This window comes from Lutjanus erythropterus, chromosome 2, assembly GCF_056507025.1.
Source record: "Lutjanus erythropterus isolate fLutEry1 chromosome 2, fLutEry1.hap2, whole genome shotgun sequence".
In the NCBI taxonomy this organism is placed as follows: domain Eukaryota; kingdom Metazoa; phylum Chordata; class Actinopteri; order Lutjaniformes; family Lutjanidae; genus Lutjanus; species Lutjanus erythropterus.
In genome coordinates this window covers 9,153,119-9,169,721 of record NC_139318.1, presented here as the reverse complement: position 1 = coordinate 9,169,721, position 16,603 = coordinate 9,153,119, and the positions used below count along the sequence as shown (strand labels likewise).

Below are 16,603 nucleotides of genomic sequence, written 5' to 3'. Positions count from 1 at the left end.
GGAAACTTGGCATATGCAAATTGTTCTCTTGGTCCTGTGGGTGGTCTCTGAGTTTTCTCAAAAACCCAAGCATGAGTAAGTTACTTGAATGACTCCTGCTGGGAGAAGTGCACTCCTGAATCCAAATTGATGTGAGCACAGGAGAGATTGTTATTCTCCAAGAAAAAAAAAGACATTTGCAGACTGGTTACTAAAGTGTTATAAGACAAGGGAGGAACCCAAAGGTTTTTTTTTTCTTTCAGTCTTTGTGGGGCCTTTAAACAGATACGCATCAGACGACAGGCCTCATTTGATAAGATTTTGTCCTGCACACCTCATATCTGTGAGGGTGTTTGTTGTTAGATATGACCTAGAAAAAGAAGTGAATAGCAGTTCATTTTAGAGCTACAGTGGAAAGAGTGAAAAATACTGACTTTTCAGGCATTTAAAGACAAAAGTGTTATTCTGTGCTAGTTTTATTTAGTCATTAATGTGCTGGATTATGTTTCAAATACAAGGAGAGCATTTATTCTGTTTATTTTAAAGACAGTGGCACTTAATTTTGAAGATTTGTGTGATGTGCTTTGAAGAAAAGTAAAATACATAACTAAATTAATTAATACACACTGGAATAGACTCCACTTCTGTATAAAATCATAGAAAGAATCGCACTTGTTTTTATAACCTTACTAAAAGCCAATTTGTTGAAAAGTGTTGAAATAGTAGAATGCTTTTCAGTTATATGCATGAACAAATGTACTATATTTCCTTTTGTTTGCCCAAAAATTGCGTTCACCACATCTAACAAAGTGATGTTACTTATGTGTGGCATCATTTAGACCCCAGAGAGGACCAAGTCCCAGTTAGAACTCCTATGAACAAACCATTACAACACTCCAATAACCAGGTCCAAATACACTTATTTTCTGTTTCAGGAGATCATCCGACACTCCTTTCATCTGCGGCTGAGTATACAGAGCAATTAGTCATCTTCTTTTCTGGACTTGTTTGGAATTTGAGAGTGGGAGGCGCTGTGTAAATTTAAAATAATGTCAAACAAAGCTAATGTGACATGCTGTTGTGGACTTTTTATAAGAAAATTAAGAAAAGTCACAAAGTATCAAGGTGATAAAACGATGATGAAATCGACCTCCACAGGTTTAGCATTTACCCTGATGGCGTTGTCAGGCTAACGATGGAAAAGATCAAAAAAGGATCAAATTCGATGCAGCAGAACCAGAGCCTTTTTTTTAGTCCATGCATTATTTTTGCTTGTCAAAACCTGCGGGCTGTGTCAGGCATCATCAGTCTGGTCAAAGATTCAGGTGTTTTATGCTTGTAGTTGCTCATGTAGACTAAATTAGAGGTGAGCTGGCCGTAGGGGTCTGGTAAACTCACTTCTTTCTAACTCCATGTTGGCTCAAGTGACATCACTTGAGGCGGTTTATTAGCGTTAACGTAGCTGCCTCTAGAGCTGCAAAAGGCTGCATACCAACACCTCCTCAACACCTGTAAATAGACTTTGGAGCTCTCCTTAAGGTGTGTTTCTTCAGCTATTAAAGATGAGGATTAGCTACTTGTGTAGTTCATACTCAAAGCAAATAGGGGTCAGCATATCATCGGAGTAGGCACTGCTAACTGTAGCTGCCATTAGCAAGTTAGCTCAGTTAGCTGTGCAGCTAGTGGTCTAGTTAGCTGACTTGACTGCATGCTCGGAGCACAAGGGAAATGTTTACATCCCAGACACAGGAGCGTTGGAGGAGGAGAGAATATGAGAATGCTGTTAAACTCTTCCTTCACATGGATAATTTTAGGGAAGTGCACATGTAAATTCGGTTGCCAAGGGTCAGTCTCACATTAAAACAATAACAAAAGATGTAGTCTGATGATGTTGCGATGTAGCATGGGATGATGGGACTTGCAAAGCTGATGAAACTCTGACATTACTCAGGCAGAATATTATGTTCATAGATGAGGTAATATTAAAGTTTTATTTACAGTACATTTACATGTGCAGACTTCCTTCTTCACTCTCTGGTGTATCTTGTGTTTTGCTGGAAGTTATAGCAACTAGCAACTAAGTTGCAGCGGCTAGCAGGAAACCCACCCTAACCATGAAAAAATTACATATATCTCTGAGTTTGAACATTGCTGGAAACATTTGGGATAATGTAAATACACTCCTCAGTGGAATAAGTCTAGTGTTTTTAGATATTTTAGTGCAGGAATGTTATTGTTTTAATTTATTAAATAATAAACCAGTTGTTTCAAACTGCTAGCCTGTTGATCATTCCTTCCCCCCTCCCTCAAACTTGCGATGTCAAAATTGAATATAATTTGACCCACAAACTTTTTTAATTACAGTTTTCTCTTAGTTGTTTCATATTAATTTAAACTGCCCATTCAATCAAGTGCAATTGAAATAAAACACAATTCCATTAAAACCTCTGTAAAAACAATTTCTGATATTCGATGTCCAGAATAGAATAGCTTGTTCAATAATATTTCTCTATCAGAAAACATAGTGGCAGAGTGAATTAGCAAGATTTATGATCAGTATGATCAGACAAAAATAGAATTTAAGCAAAGCTAGAATCACTACATAGTCATTTGACGAAAGCACAGAAAAAACCTAGCAATGCTCAGCTAGCCATTTTCATCAGGTGCATTAATGTCCACTTCAAAGTGACAGAGTTGACAGAGTTTGTATCCAGTGCATTGCTAACTAATATATATAAAGGTGTATAGAAAATGTTGTTTGTATTTTTGTGAAATATGATGAAAATGGTTTTAAAAAAATTACATTTTTAGAAATATTGGGCCTCATGCAAAGTGGTGCATATGAATGATTTAAGAGAACTTGTGACATTGACCAATTTTCTCATATTTCTCAAACACAATTTCTGAGTAGTCCAGACTTGATGTGCAGTCAGTCTGCTATTATCCAAACCAAAGTTTTTTTTTTAATAATGACTGTATATTTCATTAGTTTGAAGACATTTTTAGTTTGAAAAAGAAATTACACTTCATCCTGTTTGACTGCCTTTCAAATTATAATATAATTGTAAATTTACATATAAAGCCTCTCATCATTCATTCAATGATCTATTATTACCTGCTGTCAGGTGTGTTGGTCGTATATCTGCACCTGCAGGTTCGACTTTGTTTCCTCTTTATTTCAGTGACAGTCCGGCCCTCAGGTAACATGACATTACAGCATTTGCTTTGCCTGTTTCTTTGCTTTAGCAGGTATTTTAATTCCATTGCTGATGCTGTTAAAATAACAAATATTCCTTTATGGATCTGAGCAGGAAGTGCAGCAGGGCAGGAAGCGCAGCCATATTATTGGTCGTTAAATATGCTAATTTAAAAGTCTTACTCGTGCAGCCAGATTCGCACAGGTGGATCATTTACACAGTTATCGGAAGTTACGAGCGTTTGTTGAATCTGATGTGGCGTGTTAGTACAAGCCCTTTGTACAAAAAAAGAGTATGCTGAAGTGACCCCCTTCGAGATGACGATACCCCAGGGTCACCCCGGAGTCTAATTGGCCATCCGAGGTGCCACCCCATTATCCTCAAGTATGACTGGTTATCTGTCTAGTTTGATGAGTAATTTTGAAAGGTGCATTGTTTTCTTTGGTATATAGCCTACAAGATTTATTTAGCCTTAATAAGTTGATAATTGATTTAAATAATAATAATAATAATAATTATAATAATAAAGAATTTTTCCATGATGAAGTGTGGAGTATAAAGGAGTCTCACAGCTTGAATTTAGATGTCTTTTGCAGACTTAAAGAATAAAGTATGGAAGCTTTATACTATAGTTTTATGGTGTCACTATTGTGCTGTGATTAGTTGGACTATTTACTTTTGAAATATAACTTTTAAACACAAGAGTACAAAACTGTAAGATACTGTAATGTTACGAATTGAAAAAATGGTACATTAATGAGTACCCCAACTGGCCCTGTCAAAAAAAAAATAAATCTGGAAACGCCCCTGACAGTACCATCAGTGGCCCCAAGCCACTTTAAAGATGTCTTTAGGTCTCATGTGGCTCATTACGATAAACCAAAAATCACATTTTTATCATCAAGATTTGCTTCATTTCATATTAAATTGGGAAAAAAAAAACTTCTGGGGTGTACATCAGACTGTTCACTACAGCATAACAAGCCAGCTGAAAGGTATAGATTGTCTATCAACATTCAAGACTGTTCAGACATCCCAACAGCAGGAGAAGGAGGAGGAGGAGGAGGAGGAGGTGAGGAAGGAGTAGTAGTAGTAAAAGGAGGGAGTCTGTTCCGCTTGGATGGCCGGAGCAGTGAGGAGGCTGGTCGAGGAGGAGAGGGGGGGGGGGGCGAAGACAGACAAGACAGCGCTCTCTCTTCCTCTTCATCCCTCTGCTCTGTTCTGTCTCTTTTCTTTCTTTCTTTCTTTTTTCCGCCGACCGCGTGTGTGTGTGCGTCCCGCTCCGCTCCAGCACGGCTCCGAGAGGACGGCGGGAGGGAAGAGGAGGAGAAGGAGGAGGAGGAGGGAAGGAGGGAGGGAGGGACGGAGGCAGAGACACATACTTGACGCATCGGAGTGAGTGAGCAGCACACCGAGGCTTCACTTTCCAATATGCAACCTGCGAGACGCCACGCCGTCAGCCACTTGTGCTACTGACACTGAGAGACAAGAGACAAGAGACAGAGACAGAGACAGGGGCAGGGATGGAGGTACAGTAGTGGAGCGGCACACTGCACAAAAGAAAGAGAAAGAGCATCTTTGCGCACAAGTCAGACGGATATTTTTGGCCGGGAGCGTCGCCGAGAGTCGACAGTGATGTCTGTGTGCAGAATTTTGTTTAGTGACATAAAATACGGATTAATCTGAGGCTGTGAATCCCTCGGAGACATTACAGCTGCGTGGACAGGTAAGATTATTATTATCACTCTAATTATTATCATTATTATCATTCCATTCTTAACTTCAGCAAGTTAAATCTCCATCAGCTCCGACGCAAATGCATCCCAGCCCACATCCTAACTTTTCACAGATTAGGCTGCATTTAAACCTTCGACGTCCTATAGGGGGGACGCGTGCGGCGGCGGCAGAGACGGGATTGCCTTCTCTGAATTTCACCCTCCGCTGATCTCATTTGCCTGCGTCTACTTTGTTGTGGGACTATCATGGTGGAGGCAAAGTAATCTGCGAGCGTGTGCGAGCGTCTCTGCGATCAGTGCAGATGTTTAGTAATCCTCCAGTGTTGACCCTCCCTTGAATAATCCCTGCGGATTTTTGGCGATTATGCCGCCGCGGTTGCTGACCACCTACCGCGGCCACGGGAATCCGGTCCAGTCCTGGATCTACCGCCGGGATTAAACCTCCAAAAAATCCCGGGAGGAAAACTTGGGCTACAACGCCAATACAGCATACATCTTTAAAATTCAGTCTGGCACAGTTGAAGCTAAACCCATCTTCATTCATGCACTTTTAAAGATTAAAATAGGAAGGCAGGGCTTCTTGTCACACTTTGTGCTTTCACTTAAAATTTCTGAGTCTCAGTGCGTCACAGTCACTCATTTCCTACATTACACTAAATAATACATTCGTATGCACATATGTACAAGTTAGAATTTTATTTCTCACTTTACTATAGAGTTTTAAATTGGGAAATTATATTTTTCAGCAAATAAGAGCATGTATAAAAGCAGGCTTTACATACTCATATTTGTAGTTAAAGATCTGATTTATTTAGACAAGGTTTTGAATACCAGGGATTCATCAGTGTCAGTGCGGGAAAAAATAAGAACAACCTGTGTAAGCAAATAAGTGAAAAAATAGCTTTAGTTTATAAATTTAAAGAATTTTAATGGGCTTCCCTTCTGTATTATCTAACTATTATTATTTGTTTTGTAATTAAAGGATAATTTTGTACTCTTATGTGTATTTCAACCAGTTTGTGGCCACATCATTTATAACAATTTACTATTGCTGTGTGAAGCAGTATATCAACACCTATTGTTTACATGTTGCATAGCAACCACCAACTTTAGCAGCTAGCAAAGTCAGCTTCTGCGGGGCTGCAGCTGGATATTGTTGCTATTACTGCTGTGTATTGGCAATATGTATCATGTTATGATTCGATATATTTTGATACTGTAAGCAGATAAGAATAGATGTACCTTTATCAATCCCTGAAGGGGAAATTTGATTTCCTGGATATACCATGGAATTAAGCCCAAAAACAAGAGAGAAAACTTGGGCTCCAACGCCAATACAGCAGGGTGATTTATTGCTTTTTTAAAAAATCTAATTGTAGGAGAACTGTCATAATACAAAGAACACACCACCATATGCATAAAATCTGAAAGTTTACTTTTTTATGCAATCAGAACAGTGAAGACAGATATCAACAGTGCTATCTAGCGGTCGGGGCTTAAACACAACACAACATGAACCACTGCCATGAATCTTTGCATGTATCACAGTATCATGATACAGTTTTTTTTGAGAATCGATAATATCACGATACTGAAGTGTATTGATTTTTTTTACGCCCCTCGTTGATGTGCTGGGGCTAACTGTCATATTTGTAGATTTGCCCTGAAAGCTTGCTAGCTAATACCACAAGCTAGTTTTAGTACAGGACATTAGTTTAGATATCAAATTACCTCTTTTCTCTCCTCTATTCTGTTCAAAAGTAATTGACTGGAACACACTTATCAAAGTCTTATTAGTTATTAAGTATTTCTTCCTTGTATGGTGTACAGTATGAAAAGTGAAACTTTAGATTACAGTGACATTTACTGTATATCAAAAGTAAAATGTAGGATTGCACGATAAATATCTAGGCCCATAAATTATAGGCCTCATTAGTCTATCCAGATTTTTCTACCTTTATCTGTAGTGGTGTATATTAGCTGTGCTAATATTTGACTTGACAAGCAGTCAAAGCATTTAATTTGAATCATTAATTCTCTATAAAATCCAAAGAATGAGAATTTCTTACCCTCAGGTTTGGATAAACTACAGGTTGAGCTTTTTAACTTTTAAGATACAAAAATATGAAATTCTTGGTAATCTTATCTGTAACGCACATGAAAAGTAGATACATTTAGATTAACTGTATCGGCTGAAATAAATCCATATCATGCATCCCTAGTAAAAAGACTTCAGAACAGTGAATTGCACATGCCACTTTTTTTTTTAGACAGCCCCTTCTGGTCCTGTTGATATAACCAGTGTAACAACTTACCCATGTGACAAGATACCCAGCTCTCCCCTACCCCCAAATTGATTTAAAATTACTAAAAATATGGTAGGAATCTGTTTGTTTTGGTAGTTTGTAGACTCATGATGCTCCTGAATGGAGATCTGACTGAATCATCCTTCATGTCACTGTATCACTCCTCTAATATAGTGTTCATCAGTGCGTCTGTCAGTCACTATATAAACTGTCCGGTGGTGGCCTGCCCTGTGTTGGGCCCGGAGTCTGATGCCAAGCAAATGCCACATAAGCCTTCTTTAATATGTTAATAGATATGAGCATCTGTGCAGCTTCAGCACATCTGACGTGCCAACTTCTGCCAAAACTGCCCACTCAAATGATAACTGAAAGTGACTCTCTGCTCCGGAAACATAAAATAAACCTTGCGTGTATGGGCACAGTCAGTGAAAAATGTGTGAGTGTGTGTGTGTGTGATGATAACACCTGTCAAAGCACCACTCTGACAAATGAGCATGGATCTGATGATGCTCATTCACCATTACGGTTGACAGAGAAGCGGCTCCAGACAGTACAGTAGCTCTGTGTGTGTGATCCGTTGCATAGACTTCTCATCTGACAAGAGCCGAACTTATTCTAAAGGTTAGAGCAGGAAAAAAAAGAGAAAACTTCACCTTAAAGGGGGTTGAGGAAGATTATTCTCCAGCTCAGTCTTGATTTGTGAACATGAGTGCACGATAGCTCTCCAAAAGCCTGAGACAAGAGAGCAGAGACTCTCTTGAGATCCAAGCATAAATATTTAAGGTTTTTAAAAAATGGCTGAATTAAAGTCTGGGGAGATGGTGCAACTAATTTAACTACCAGAAATGATGAAAACCTCGCCATATGGAGATGTTTTATCAAGACACTAACGTACGGACACCAACTGGAGCTCAATTATCTGCGCGTTGACCAGCATCTGATGGCTACGCTGTGCGGCCCAGACGACCTCGCAGGAGAACAGCCCTTTAATGGTTGTCCTGGACGCCCACAAGCCTGTCAGAAGTGACGGAGCACAGAAGTGACATTAAAAATACCCTGGGATAGGTGCATTTAGAGGCGCGCGGCATAAAAAATTCATTGCGTGGTTTCCGCAGGAAGTATCGGAGCAATGTGTCATCATGGTCATTTTTATTTCATGTCTCTTCAGGAAAAACTAGCTCAAGGAACAGAAGAAAGGGAGGATGTTGGAAGTTTTTTTAAGTACAAAGTGTTTGAATTTCTGGGAGATGTGATGGAGAACTCTCCATGTGCGGGTGAACTACTGTCCATTTGACGTGTTTTCCTGCAGGATGTCCTGTAAGTGTTGACATTAGAGCCACATGGACACTTCACATTAAATCAAGATAGTTTCAGTAGCAATCTGTCAGCTGTTTTAACTGTACACAGGCAGGCTGGGAGTCAGGGAGGGAGGCAGTAAGACTTGTTGCTTCATCTCCCACCCAGCTGTTTTCTACCTCTTTGGCGCTACCTTCGGCTAGACCATCCTTACTTTATGCATCAGTGCCAATGACAAAATCAGGTGACGTAGTATAAAAAGCAAGAAGGTCGGTGCATGGAGGAGGTGAGGTGGATGGATGGCTCAAATAAACACAGGACTTCCACCCAGGAGACCAGGGTTCATGTCTTGTGTGAAACCAAAAACCAGCTTTGACTTCTTTTCCTAAGCTTCCCCAAATAGTATTTGTGCTTTATTTTGAAATTCTGCTTTGATGCTGCATATTTTGACTGGGGAGCCTTGCATGTGCAAATCTGACGCTTGAGGGGGCACTTACAGCGTAGTTTTTAGTAAGGCTGCATAATATGGTAAAAATATATATATATATATATAATTGCAATCATTTTGACAGATATTGATTCATGATTGCTGGGAATGATCATTTGTTGCATCACCATTTTCATTTTCAATTAAAAAAAAACTATAAAAATCAGGATGATTTGACATTTGCTGCCGTCTGTACCAAATAAACAAGACATGACTCCAGATTGGAAGAAAATTACATCTGGAGAACAAGATTTGTAGACCAGGGCATCTGTGCACCACTTGTCTGTGTTTTGTCACACATTTCTCTTCTATCAAAAAGTGGCAGCTTCTGCAGTTGATACTGTACTTGGCCATATTGCCGTTCAGCATAATTTTGATGAACTGCACAGCCCTTTACCCAAGTGGTTTTGTTTCCTAAAGGCTGGGTATGGATTAAAAAAATATAATACCAATACCAACAACAGTACTCTTAAACTGACATCAACACTAATGGAGTGCTTCATAGGATTCCCATTTTTTCTTTGTGTAGAACACGGTGATTGGCTGTGATGATACCCAGCCCTAACCCCTACCCAAGTAGTTTCTGTGCCTTTATTTTGATTTAGTGTAAGTTGCACATTTAGTTATTTTAATTGACTATGGAACCCTGCAGGTGCAAAATGTGTGTCATAGTTTGAAGTGTAGGGCCACTGATCACGCTGCTGTATATCTTGAGTTAAATCGATTGTTAATGAGTATAACTGTTCTCAAAGCGACATATTACTTATGTTCTGTGCAGCAGTAGTTTCCAGTCTCTTCTGCTTGTGACCCCTTAATACAAAGCAGCATCTAGTTGTGACCCCTCGCTACAGAGCAGACCAACACAGTTTCTTTTTCTCCGTGCACTTACAATCATTTTCAAGGCCTGGAACAGTTGGTCTCAGGTTTACTATACAATGAATAGATCAGTTATTCAAAAGAAAATGACGAGACAACTATTATACTATCAATAATCGATTATTTATCATGTTACATGCAAGCAATGACTCATGTTCTGACATTTTCTGGTTTCAGCTTCTCAAATGGCTAGATTTGCCACTTTTGTTTGTCTTACGTGACATTAAACTGGATATTTTTGAGTTTTGGACAGTGAGTCAGACAGAATGAGCAATTTGTATCTGTCAGTATCAGCTCTGAGAAATTTGTGATGCACATTTTTCACAGTTTTCTGACATTTTATAGATACAAATCAGAACATAGATTGATGTAACGATTAGCACATAAAACATCAGAAAACTGCACAAAAAAAATCCCATCCCATTACAATTTACACTGCCCAAGGTGATGCCTTCAAATGTCATGGTTTGTTTGAACAACAGTCTAAAGGCCAAATATAATTTGTATGACAAAAAGCAGCAAATTGTCCCTTTTGAGGAGCTGCTACTACAAAATGTGTTTTGCATTTTTGCTTTCTCATTAAAAAGAGCACTCCACACACTTAGATCTATGCAGTACCACACTTGCATTTTTGTTTTAAAAAATACATAATCATTTAATTAATATATTTTTTTGTTAATCAGCTTCAGTTTGAATATGTCACTTCTGTCTCTGAGAAACTGTGATGACAATTTTTCTCTATATCCTGACATTTTATAGACAAATGATGAATTGACTGACAGAAAATAATCAGCAGATTAATCTAATGAGAACTGCAGTTGGATGCAACCTTTATTTTTACAACATTTTGCATAATTATCTTGTGACCTCTTAGATGCATCTTGTGACCCCTCTTTGGGGTCCCGATCCCCATGTTAGAAACCACCGCTTGTCAGCTATGCACCATCCCCGACAATCTAACATCTGAAGTGTGTGTCACTTCGCGAGCACCTTGCTGATCAGGTTAAAATCGCTCTGCGCAGGTAACAAGCAGCAAATAAAAACAAATGTCTGCTGTCACTTGTTTATTCCAGCTGCTTTTTTTTTTTTTTTTTTTGCTTCACTCTGCTGGATTTTCAAAGTAAACAGCGCTGTGAGATTTTCCACGGTGCCATAATGGATGAGGAAGCTGCAGGCCCCTGATACGACTTCACCGGAGTGCACTGTGGTTTTATGTATGCCATGCATTACTTGTTTGAATCTGGCGTAATAGAGTTGTTTGACGAGCTGAGCTGCGAGTGGTTAGGAAATCTTGCCCGTCAAACAGGTTGCTGGAAAATTACATGTTTATTCCTGCGCCAAACTCTAAAAAAAAAACAAGGTATGATAGTTATGATTAGGCTGAATGCCAGGAGTGTCACCACACCATGGAGCAGATAGAGATGCAGTTTGTTTTCGCTGTATTAAAGTGACTGTGGCTTATTGAGTCAGCAGGGACGGAAAAGTCATCCTGAGAGCTCACTGTAAGACAACTAGCTGATACAGTTTTGTGAATTTTGGTTTTCTTTTGGAACTGTATCTACTAAAGAAATACAGTGACACTTTCTATGACAGCCATCCTTATAATGCACTATAATCTGCTTATAGAATTGTATAATTGGAGTTATAAGCACTCATAAATATTCATAATGCTTTATAGCAATAATCGTAAAGCATTTAAAAATATTTTACAATGACTTAAAAGATCAAGTATCATAATACCTCATAAGTGCTGATCATTCACTGACTTTTTTTTTTTTTTACCAGGATCATAGTGTATGCAAAGTCTCATAGTGGTAATACATTATAATCATGCTATAATGCGCTATAATGTAATTATAAATGACTCTATGGTTACTGAGTGCTTTTAAGTGAAGTAATGAAATTTCATATTGAAATAATCCTAACTCTGCCTCTGGTGTTTCTCACTGAAGGAAAACTGGCACCATTAAATCAAATAGGCTATACATTTAAAAATGACATATAATCAATTAACATTAGTGTCACGAATGTCCTGCTATTAATCTTTTCTTCTCATTTAACCATTTTTAAGGGTTAGGGTCAGTGTATTATAATACACTGTGGTTCTTGCAAAAAAAAATGTTAGTGAGTGAGCAACAGCTTTAGCCTGACCAATAAGATTTTTTGGGTTGATATTGATACAGATATATTAGCTGATTTATTATTAAATAATATCACTGAAACAATAAACCTTGTGATATTTTCAATCATTTCAAGTGACTAGAAGTAATAATGATAATAGAAACATAAATAAAACAACTTGAATTAACAAAAAGACAAGAGTCAAATATACATAAAATGGTGCCAGTAAAACTAAAAATAAAAAAATAAAAACTGCAGTCTGCATTATGCTCTTTAAAAACATATAAATCAACATATACAGTGATACCAATACATACCACTATAGCTGCGCTAGGCCAATATAGGCCAACAAATGGAAACATTATGATACTTAACCTTATCAGTAGGGCCTGACGAGTACTGAACTTGTGGGACTGATGATGGAACTGATTTTTGGAAGTTAAAAAGGTTGAGATATTGATATAGCAGCCAATATTCTTTATACAGATTGTAATATACAGAATTTAGAATATATACAAAACATATGTTTTTTGCAATTCACTCAAAAGCAGTTAACATTTGTGGCAAAGATATGTAATGGAGGAAGGATATTTTATAGTTTGACAATCAGGACGCTGAAATAGTGAAGTTTTACTGGTATTTTTAATAACTAAAAATAACTATAAATAAAAAAAAACACAAATAGAGCAAAATTTATGTATGTATTTAATCTGATTTTTTAAACAAAGGAGCAACTATACATACTGCCTATAAAGTTAACAAATAAATAAATAAATGCATAATATTTTGTTAAAGAAAAAACAGGTTTCATATAGGCACATATTGGATAATATATATGCCAATACCAGCATAGACCGGTACCACTGTCATAGGTCAGTATCAGGCTGATAGAACTGACTGATTTGGGTTCTACATATAAGTCATTATAAAATGCTTCATAATGACTTATGATTATTGTTACAAATCATTATGAGTATTTATGAGTGATAATAATATAAACATGAGTTTACAGTGCATTAAATATATCATAATTCATTATTAATATATTTTTAATGCGTTGTTGACAGATGTCATAGAATGTGTTACGGAAAATAGAATTACTGCAGAAAAAATCTGTTATAAACATCATGAATATTATAAGCTGATTATAATGCATTATAAGTATGGTTATAATGCATTATAGACTGGTATCATAGAAAGCATTATCAAAAATTCAGTTATTGCAGAAAGAACTCTAATATTTTTAAGTCAATTCTAACACATTATCAGTGTGGTTATAGTGCACTACAGATGTCTGTCTCAGAAAGCGTTACTAAAAGTACAATTACTGCAGAAAAAATCTGTTCTAAACATTACGATTATTTTTAAACTGATTATAATGCACTATAGGCATGGCAGAAAGTGTTACCAAAACTACAATTAGGGCTGAAAAAGTCTCTTTAGTTTCCCTAAATGACTTGTCTTCAGTTTGATGTTTTCATGTACAGCACAGACTACATTTCATTGAAACACATCTTTTATCTGCACAAATCTGCGTACAAAATTTACCGCATTATACTCCACTTCTAATAGGATGAGCAATTGTTGCTTAATTCAGTCAAAGGAAGGTCATGAATAAGTGTACAAAATACATCCCGTCTTCGTCATGAAAAGCGACTGTCGCATGCTGCTGTGAATTGAGAGCACACAACTGTCAGGGATAAGTACACTTGACGATAATATAGCAGAGCTCCTCACTTGTTGTCTACCTAGTCCCATCTCTGCATTCATTTTTAATATTTAGATTGAAGGAGAAAAAGATCCAAGACGGCTCATGGAGACAGCTCCATTTCCTGCTCTATTTATCTAGTCTCATTGGTTCTGTAAATGCCCTATTTGTAATCCAATCATATTAGAATAATTTATCTGCTTTAGCAATGCCGTATGATGCTCTGTCACTTCTGGGCCTTTGGTTTCAAGGCACCGCCGTGGTCCTTTGGGGTAAGTCTTCACAGACTGTCTGAGCCGGCAACGTTTCCTAATTCAAACATTGTTGCACACGGCCTCTCCTTGGGAATGGCTTTAATTGAGTGCTTAATAAGAGCAACGCCACACAGCAACCAACTTCAGGGGGGGATCTGAGCGTAGGGAGTGCTGCATTATTAAATGTACTTACATAAGGCCTGCAAACATCTTCTTTCCAAGCAATCTCAGGATGAATTCTTCTTGATAGTACAACTCACTTTAATGTGGATTTTCTTTTTACTTTTTTAAGCCCCACGTCGAGAGCACAGTTTCAGAGGTGTATTGTGCTCCGCTGGGTGTGGCTGCTGTGTGAGAGCCATCTTTCCTCCCGCATTTAGTGCAATATAAGCACTCGATAAAACTGCGTTCCCCACAGGGCATTGTTATTTTCTTTGTCTGAATCAAGATTAAAGGACTGAATAGAGCGGTTGAGATGACTCAGAAGACTGTTACAAATATACCCTGAACGCCACGTTGCTTTCTATTGATATCTGTCGATAAAATGCAAGCTGACGTGCGCTTTGTTCCTGATTCTGTCACAGGCTTTGGATCGTTCTGGGTTTTTTTGGGGGGGAGAATTCTTCATGCTTACAAAATGCGAACAGGTTGTCTTTGGCCATTTTGGTGACATATAGCACTTAAAAAAACTTGGTGGCATTTTCCTTTAAAGGAGAAACCTGTAATATATTTACTGTAATAAATCGTAAAGTGACCACGATGTATCAACAGAGATCAAGGAAACATGTTCAGCTGAAATACTTGCTTCACTTGACATGATTGTTATGGCTGCAGTGTCCCCATTTCGAAATTTCTATTCCAGACTGGAATAACTGTTTTGTACATCCATTTCACATTAATCAGAGTTCAAATTAATGCAGAATTTTTTGCCGAATGAGTAATTGTTTGTTTATGAGTCATAAGAAATCATTAATAATCTTGTAGAGGACGTAGATGTTTGTAAATGTTAAATTGAGCAAAATGTTAATGGAGTTTGGCAGGCAGTGAGACGGCCACTGAACTCATTGTCCAAAGTGTGTATTTTCAGAGCAGTGGGCTTTTTGTTTTTTAGGGCAACAGGCATAACATATCACTGACAGTTATAAACAGCTGATCGGCTTACAGGACTCGTCTTCACTTGTTACTTTCAATTTACAAGGTTACTTGCATCCTGAGCTCCTGCAGCCTTCCTGTCTCTTCTGTGTCTGGGGAGGAGGGGGTGGGGAGAAACAACTCGCTTGAACCATAGATCGTATATTAATCAGGATTATAACCTATTTAATGTACAGTCTATGGCTCCAATTCACTATTTGGACTGCTATACTCATTTTTGCACATGCCATTGCTACATGTTGCTCTTATAAAAAAGTTCAGATCTTTTCTTACATTTCTTTAAAATTCATGCAAGGAAAACAATAATAGAAATTTAGTTATTTTAGCTTTGCACTGGCCGATATCACAATACGGATTTCATTTAAATCCATTGATAATTATTGATCATTTTTAATGACTTATTTTAAACAAAAACAAGCGGAATAAGGAATTTAACCACTTTATTTCGTACTTAATTGCCTTACTTTGAATCGTACAACTTCATTTATCAAGGCGCAGAGATAACAGACTTAATAGACTTTAAAAAAGAACAAAAGCCTGCCATACTGGTGAGCTGATTTGTACTTTTTTTTCTGAACAATGTCCTCACTCTGCACTCATTTTCTCACTCCAGCCTGTTTCTGTTGTTGCAGTACTGATGGTGCGACTGAACAACACACCTGTTAAATGACTGGCTGTTTGTGTGTCATTCATAGCATGGTGCATTATGAAAGGGCGTGACAAGCTGTTTATGAGGTTTTTATTTAATCCATTTAAGCAAAACTACTGAATATTTTATTGATGAATTTTCTTCTTGCTATTGATGAAGTGGCTATCGAATTTACATATTGTTTTTCTTTTATTGCTCAGGCCTTTTTTAGCTTACACAATGCTCTGTAAAGAACTGTAAACTGATGAGGAATTATAAGTTTAATGAAGGTGAGACACTACAGGCAAATACACTTTTGGTCTATTTTGCTTCCACAACATGTCTTCTTTCAGACTAGCTGACAGAAAATGCCCAAAATACACATCTTAAGTTTTTGTCAATTTGTGTCTTTAGACGTCTCCTAAATTTACCGGAAGTTAGCATTATAAAATGCCTCATTTGAATATTCAATCATAATATTCCAGGAAACTTGTAATATAAAAAATAATTGTCTTAAAGTAAGAAATCAACTGGGGAAGTTTAATCGTGATATCTATTAGTTAAAATTTTAACCCTACTCACTAGTGTGTTGACAAGTGTTAGGTGATATGATACGTATCATGATACGGGGTCATGAGTCAGTATATTGCGATGTATTGTGATACTGTAAGCGACGTGATATATTGGTAATTTTAAAATCTCATTTCAGGAAAACTGTCAAGAGAATGGAAAACACATTACCATATGCATTGAGTTTAATAAAAACTTTTTTATGTACTCAGAACAGTGAATATAGATAACAGTGCTGTCTAGGGGTGGAGTGTTTAAATACAACACAAAAAAACCCACAAATCTTTGCACGT

The 16,603-nt window shown here is 37.5% G+C and overlaps 1 protein-coding gene across 2 annotated transcripts in view; it reads left to right on the top strand.

Annotated features, from left to right (window-relative positions):
• Positions 1-4,670: 4,670 nt before the first annotated feature.
• cntn4 (contactin 4) overlaps positions 4,671-16,603 on the top strand; it is a 262,790-nt gene continuing 250,857 nt past the window's right edge. For both annotated transcript variants that reach the window (XM_084727589.1, XM_084727582.1), the window contains exon 1: positions 4,671-4,902. The gene's annotated coding sequence lies outside the window, so the exon portion shown is untranslated. The remainder of the gene's footprint in view (positions 4,903-16,603) is intronic.